The 7,223-nt window shown below is 56.1% G+C and overlaps 1 long non-coding RNA gene across 1 annotated transcript; it reads left to right on the forward strand.

The window, feature by feature from the left end:
* The first annotated feature begins 722 nt into the window (after positions 1–722).
* LOC119099440 (uncharacterized) lies at positions 723–2,686 on the forward strand. Its single transcript, XR_005094371.1, has 2 exons — positions 723–808; positions 1,849–2,686. It is a non-coding gene; the product is annotated as an uncharacterized LOC119099440 (long non-coding RNA).
* The last annotated feature ends 4,537 nt before the right edge of the window (positions 2,687–7,223 follow it).

Here is a 7,223-nt window from a genome sequence, read left to right on the forward strand (position 1 = left end):
GTGGATATAGTTCGCTGAGATGTTCCGATGCCGTGATGAGCAGTGCGCATAATCACTACCTTTCGCCTGAATGTACCAGTGACTGAGCGAATGCGGTATTTTCTGCAGAATGAAAGGCGCGAGAAGTTTCACGTCTTTTCCACTAATAAGTAGACTGCACGGTGGCCAGTAAATAAACTTGCGTAGACAATGCATCAGCAGCGATGAATGCAAGGCATCAATGAAGAACTTTGAACGCCTTAATGCTTTCAGAGGAACAAGCTGTAGCATTCCTCTCTAATTATCGACCATACAAGCATCTGCTCTGCGATTTTCACCTCTGCCGACTAAACCGGCGACGTGGCGGTGAGAACAATCAGCGCCCAGGCCACAGGTGGCGCTCATCGGTCGCCCGACCCACGCGCGTCTCTCAGAACGGCCGCGGTGCCAACAACAACCTCCAGTCTTAATTAAAGCACAAAGTCCGGATGTGGACAGCGCCGGCCAACGTCATGGGACAATGAGCTCGTTACGCGGGCTCATCTCGCGTGCCCGATGGCGGGCGACGCTCTGCCTGTGGCTGGCGGCGCTCTCGCCGCGGCTGGCGGCGCTCTGATTATGTGGTGGCGCTCTCGCTGCGTCTGAGGAGGTGGCGGCGCTCTCGCCGCGGCTGGCGGCGCTCTGATTATGTGGTGGCGCTCTCGCTGCGTCTGAGGAGGTGGCGGTGCTCCCGCCGCGGCTGGCGGCGGTCTGAGGAGGTGGTGGCACTCCGTGGAGGTGGCGCCACTCTGGTCGGGGTCGGGGAGGCGCTGCACCCAGACCGCTCCAGGTAGGCACAGGTTCGGTCAGGTTGGTACGGGGATGCAGATCAGTCGTTTCGGTGTGCCGCGGGGTGCAGGCTGGTTGATTGGGGTATCTCGGGGTGCCGGCCGATCAGTCAGGGTATCGCGGGGTGCAGGCCAGTCGTGTCGGTGTGTCGCGGGGTACAGGCCGGTCGGTCATGGTATCACGGGGTCAGGCCGGCCGGCCGGGGTGTGGTGGGGTGCAGGCCGACCCGCTGTGGTGTCTCGGGGTGCAGGCCGCTCCAGCCCGACACAGGTCGGGTGGGGGTGGTGCGGGATCCAGGCCGTTCCACCGGATCGGTCTCATTTCCGGCGCGTGATGGCCGGGCCGGGGCGGAGCGCTGCGCTCTGTGCACTAGATGGCACGCCGCTGCGGTTGGAACAGGCCCGATATTCGGCCGCATGCGGAGCTGTGATCCCTGTGCTGGTCGCTGGTCGCTGGTCGCTGGTCGTGAAATAATGCATCGCTAGTTTCAAGGACTCGGTGAGAATTGAGATTATAGCGCATGCGTCATTACGTTCAATATCAATAGCTCTTTGACGTATAAAGCGTACCAATCAAATACGGTCGACGCGAGGGATTTCTCCAAAAAAAGAGCATGGCTTCAGGGACTCCCGACAGAAATATTCATGGAGGCAATCATGGAAGCAGCAGCTTCAGACCACCGTAAGAAATTATGTGCTCGGGGTGGCATGATATACCAACTGACCTGTGGCAGTGGGCATTGCAAATCAGGCACCCTCCTGGAGTCTTGGTACTGTTATTACATTTCTTCTCCATGAGAGGGATCTCCGTACTTACTTTATAAGGGTTGCGTCTTGATTGCTGCTTGTGAGGGTACTGAACACATATGGGCACGTGATGTGCCTTAGATCAAATGCAAAATGCAAGGTAAGAAAGGTCAAACGTATATCAGGAAATACAAAATGTCTTAACCTTCTCCACCTCAGGCTGAAATTATTTGGAAAAAGAATAACTGTGATGCTTTAAACAGGTTTGACTCAAATTCGACCTCAACCATTTCAGACGCAGAGCGCTGGACAGAAGAATGACGCAGATGGAGCACTAGAGGGGCTCTTGGGACTCATCAGACACGTGCCAGCAAATGCACTCATTGGTCGGCTGCCTACCACCCATCCAACACATCCCCGAACGAGGCTGACAAATGGCCCCGCTGCGCTCGTGTGCCCAGGACCGGGCGGCGGCGGAGCCAGCGCCGACCAGAGACAGACACTCAGACGGCAGTGCTCCCCCCAAACACCGCGCATCGCGCAGAGGATTCCGCGGAATTCTGCCAAGACGTGGCGCCCGCGTCTCGTCGCGGGGGTGCCGGTGCGCGACGCGCCACAGCCGCCGTCGACAGCCGCCGGCGCAAAGGTCACCGCTAGGTGGCCGCTGGCGCGCGCCACGCGACAGGAAACCGCCGAAACCGGAGTCGACGCAAACAAAAACGCGCGTCGGACGGGTGACGGATGACGGGTGCGTGACGTCACGTGACGCCCGACCGTCATCGTTAGCCGGTGACGATGCGGCGGGTGAGACGGTGTATGCTTGCGCACGCCGTTGGGGCATGGTGGCACGTGCCAAGGGAAACAGCGACGCGCGGCCTCCATGGAGTGCTGCTCTCCGAGCGCCGCTAGCCAGCCATCACCCTGAGGGACAGGGTGCGTAATGTCAGTTTTCTGGTTTGTAGAGCTGGCAGAAAGGAACTGGTTGGCACTGTGTGGGCTGGACCTGTCGACAAACTCCCTGTTCACTATCCGTTATCATGAATATTTCAGATAGCTCCTAGATGGTGTATTTGATTCGATTAAATGTCAAGATTAGGGCATGATCCTGTCCAACAATACAACTGGCATGCGTTTCATTTGTTGCTCCAATACGCCTCACGGCCGTAATGAATGCATTCTACCCAGCGATATACCAATCACAAACACTCAAATCGTTGCAAGTGCATCAGTTTATGCGCTTGACCTCTAGGTCAACTAGGGGTGGAGTTCAAGTACGGGGCAGTGTTTGTGGTCACACCCTAGTTTGTGAACACCATTCAGAGGTCGATGAATAGTTCATGACCATGTATTGACTCTCACTTTTTCTTAACGAGGACTTCACAAGAGAAAGATCATGATGGAGATATGGGAGGCAATATTTAAAAACTGGGAGGGCGAGGAAGAGAGAGAGAGAGAGAGAGAGAGAGAGAGAGAGAGAGAGAGAGAGAGAGAGAGAGAGAGAGAGAGAGAGAGAGAGAGAGAGAGAGACGCCCACATAGAAGCATCGCCAATGAGGTGTCAGCTATCACTGGAAGCCCCTGATCGTCCCGGGATCCCCGCACGAGCTGGGGCTGCACCACACATCCATCACCCCATACGGCCAATGAAAAGCCAAGCGTGAAGCCGCATCTGGCGGCGGCGCTGAGTGCGCCGCTCCCCGGCACACCCGCCGCCCGCTCTCTGTACATACACACTGCCGGGAATTAGACGCGGCGCACCACCGCCGGAGGGAGGGGCCCGGCGGCAGCGGCGGCAGGGCTGATCAGGGCAGGGCAGGGCCGCCACAAAGGCCAGCCTGCCCCCTTACGCGGCCGCGGCGGCTGATGGCCGTGCCGGCTTGTTGTGGCGACGAGTGATTGCATCTCCACGGCGCTGGCGCGGCGTTGGTCGTCCTGTGGCGGCGCTGGCCCGGCGTCGGTCGTCCTGTGGCGGCGCTGGCCTGGCGTCGGTCGCCCCTGTGGCGGCGCTGGCCCGGCGTCGGTCGTCCTGTGGCGGCGCTGGCCCGGCGTCGGTCGTCCTGTGGCGGCGCTGGGCTGGCGTCGGTCGTCCTGTGGCGGCGCTGGCCCGGCGTCGGTCGCCCCTGCGGTGGCAGGGCCCCGTGATGGGTGCTCAGTTGGAGCAGGGTAACAGTGACGCTGGCCCACCATCGTACAGTGTTACGTCCAAGCGAATAGGACCGGGCTGGGGGTGCCCAATCTTTCCAGGCATGTCTGCGCGACTGATGTGTATCTGGGATTTGAAAATTCGGTGGGATGCGTTCGCCAAACAAGACAAACGTTCATGCGTCATAGTATGCCATTTCAGATAGAATGTGACTTTGCTCACAGACTACACACATACAAAATTTTTAAATGGACTGAATAGAACATGCTCCAGAGCGCACCACGGTAGGGCAGATGGTTGAGCTCTCATTGGTGTAGCCTGTCGATCCACCTACCCACCCTTCCTTGATGTAACCAATGCGGCGTGGGCATGGTGCACTGTCGCTAGGACTTTTCTTCATGCCTGACGGTCATGGCTTGAAGAGCAAGTTAACAAGCTAAAAGAATCCGACAGGTAAACGTTCTTCAAAAACGCTGGGCATTACACGTGCTATTGCTTCGAATCCGGTCTGGTCTAATGCAAACTATGCTCATGCGTTCATTGAGATGCGGACATTGCTTGGATCTATATGTAATAGGAGTTTTGTACCGGTAATATTTATTCACACGTAGCGCGTTCTTTTGTGTTTCAAAACGGTTTTTTCATGATAAGACAGGTAACGCGTAAAAAGCATCAAAAGCCAGCGGCTTTTAAAAGAAACACTGGATGCTTCCTCCCGCCATGCTTCAGTTGCAGGTTCTTATTTCATGTCTGGAGGCATCGCGCAGGCGCAGCCAGCTTGACCATCTTTTCGGCAGGGTTCAATGGATATGGGAGGCGGTGCGAGTCTCCAGCGTCGCTTTGTTCCTGCCCAGCCGTGCGCGCGAGGGCGGGCTTTTAAATCCCACCACGTCCGGAGGGCTGGGGCAGCACCGGCTATCATTAGCGACTCGTGCTACAATCGGCCCGTCCCGCGACAACGCCGCCGTAATCAGGGGTCGCCAGCAGGTGGGAAAAACGCCACCGGATGCACGAGCCGTTTCATAACAATTTCATGCCTGTGTTTCGTGATTTGGTTCGTTTTTACGGACAAGACGTTACAATGGAAGACGCAATTAGCAAAGAATGAGAAACGTTGGCAAATTAAGAAAAAGAGCTTTTTTCTGAGGTGACATGTGTTCTGCCTACGGCTGAACGTCTATATCCGTTGGTCTGTTAGGGCGGGTAATATGATCTTAATACTTGGAACGTTTGCTACGGCTGTGGTCCTGCCACATGAACCGCTATCTGCTGGTTGACGCCGTTTTAGCGTTTTGTGAGTTAACGGGCTATTCATAGAGGAGGAAACCGTGACTCTCCACTTGCTAGCATTGGAACAACCGCAGGTAGCCAGCGCGAGTAAGCACAGGCTTGATGTAGACCATCCTCGCTTATGCATGGTGTCCCCGACGACAGTGCGCGAAAAAAATTTAAAACGGTTGAAATAGTGCAGTTGAAGAAGAAGTCTACCTCTTACCACCATCGACTGCCAAAGTCATGAGCTCGCTCTGGGTAAAGCCGTCTAAATCATTGGCATTCGTCTCACCACCATCCGCTGGCAAACAGATAAAGACGTGCACCAATGCCCAGGCCAGGCGACGGGGCGGATAATGCTGCAATGTTTAGGCATAGTCCCTCGCTTTTTGCAAGTCAGTCTCCGCTAGTCCCGGGAAAAAACTGGGCCTCCCGCCGGCTTGGAATGATTCACGCGCCATCCATAATTGACGTCCATCCTTGCTTGGGCGGGCCCGGTTCAGTTGTGAAGGTGAACAGCGAGCGGGCGAGGCCGGCTGGCGGGGCTTGTTTGACGACCGGAATGTAAGCGTACACAAACTGACATCAGAGGCGACCGTCGGCTTTATGAGATCACTGTGATGGAGGTGATTCATTCGGATCACGGGGAGAGGGTTGGATTCATTCAGGGTTTCAGAGCCAGCCACTCTGAGCAGAAGCCACAAATCTCTGTTTCTGAGCTCTCGCGCGGCCGTTAGCGTCATTTGTCCGCCCCTGTGTGGCTGGATAGTGTGCGACATTGGCCGTGTTCGGTGTCGTGATTGACCTGATTGGAATTGATCACCGCTGTCAAGAACGACAAACAGCCTTGAGCTGCGTTTGCTGGTGCGCTGCACAGACCATGGGTGCTTCTGCCCACTCTCTGGGCAAGGACCCCCGTGACTTGGTTTCCAAACTGACCAGACCCTTTCACCGTTTGTAGGTGCGTAGTGTTCCCAGGACCCCAATTAATAACGGCAGCACATGTCTCGAAATGCCTGCCGCTGCCCTGATAAGCCACCTCGGCGATATCCAATACCTGTTTTTCATTCATCATTGTCAGTACAGTGCCGCGCACGCGATCCCGCCACTCGTCTGCGGCCAATTTACAATCACGCGATCGCCACCGCTCGCCGAGAACAGTGATGGGCATGATCGGCTCGACACCTACTCGCCGCGCTCGGCAGGAGGTTTTTGTCCACCTCTATCTGGGCTCTCATTCCTTCCATGGGTCAGCGAACTCTGTGGCCATCAGCCAGGCAACGAATCGAGCTGCTGTGATATAAATTAGCCAAGTCGAAGAGATTGACCGAGTGGGCCTAGGCTATTTTGCTGAATCACTGGCACGCCAGCGGTGTCATCAAAGACATCTGCTGCAGCTTGGTTCCACTTATCCGATTGGCTTTGAGTTTATGTATTTTGCCGAGCACTCAGTGGCGTCAATTTAGACAAGTGCATCTTCAGCTCCATCCTTGTTTACAAAGCGCGAGCACAGAAGCCGGCTAAAGGAGGAGAAATGGGAGTGTAGGGCTTCTAGAAAGCCTCTGCATCTAATACCCGCTCGCCTATTTGTGAGCTCTTATTTGGGCCCTCGCGTGTCATACGCTCTGCCATTTCCGCCGGATGAGGTGACTTTAAAAATGAGTTTTCAGTTGCATTTTGAGGAACGAGACCTCAATCACACGCAAGACCCATTCGCATTTTGGGGTGGATGGACGTGAAAAGATCGTTCTCTTCCACCGCATTCCAGATTTGCGGCGAAAATCACCCATTCTGAAGGCACCCCGACCATGAGAAATGCACGCCGAACGAAGCCTTACGACAAAATTCCCCTTCTGCGGCATGGTGTAGCAATTACCAATTTACGCCGCCACATACATTAGCCCGAGCCTTAATGTCACACAACACGTCTTCTGTCGACCGGGCGCCGCCTTCACACCACACGTCCCTGGTTGACAGGCCTTGTCGACCGGGCGCCACCTTCACACCATACGTCCCCCGGTTAACAGGCCTCGGTTGACAGGCCTGGTCGACCGGGCACCACCTTCACACCACACGTCCCCCGGTTGACAGGCCTCGTCGACCGGGCGCCACTTTCACACCATACGTCCCCCGGTTGACAGGCCTCGGTTGACAGGCCTCACCGACCGGGCGCCACCTTCACACCATACGTCCCCCGATTTACAGGCCTCGTCGGTTCTGCTCTTGCTCTCCTCGGGCCGTCGCGACCCATCGACC

The sequence above is a fragment of the Pollicipes pollicipes genome, unplaced genomic scaffold, assembly GCF_011947565.3.
Source record: "Pollicipes pollicipes isolate AB1234 unplaced genomic scaffold, Ppol_2.1 Scaffold_4740;HRSCAF=5597_pilon_pilon_pilon, whole genome shotgun sequence".
NCBI lineage: Eukaryota > Metazoa > Arthropoda > Thecostraca > Pollicipedomorpha > Pollicipedidae > Pollicipes > Pollicipes pollicipes.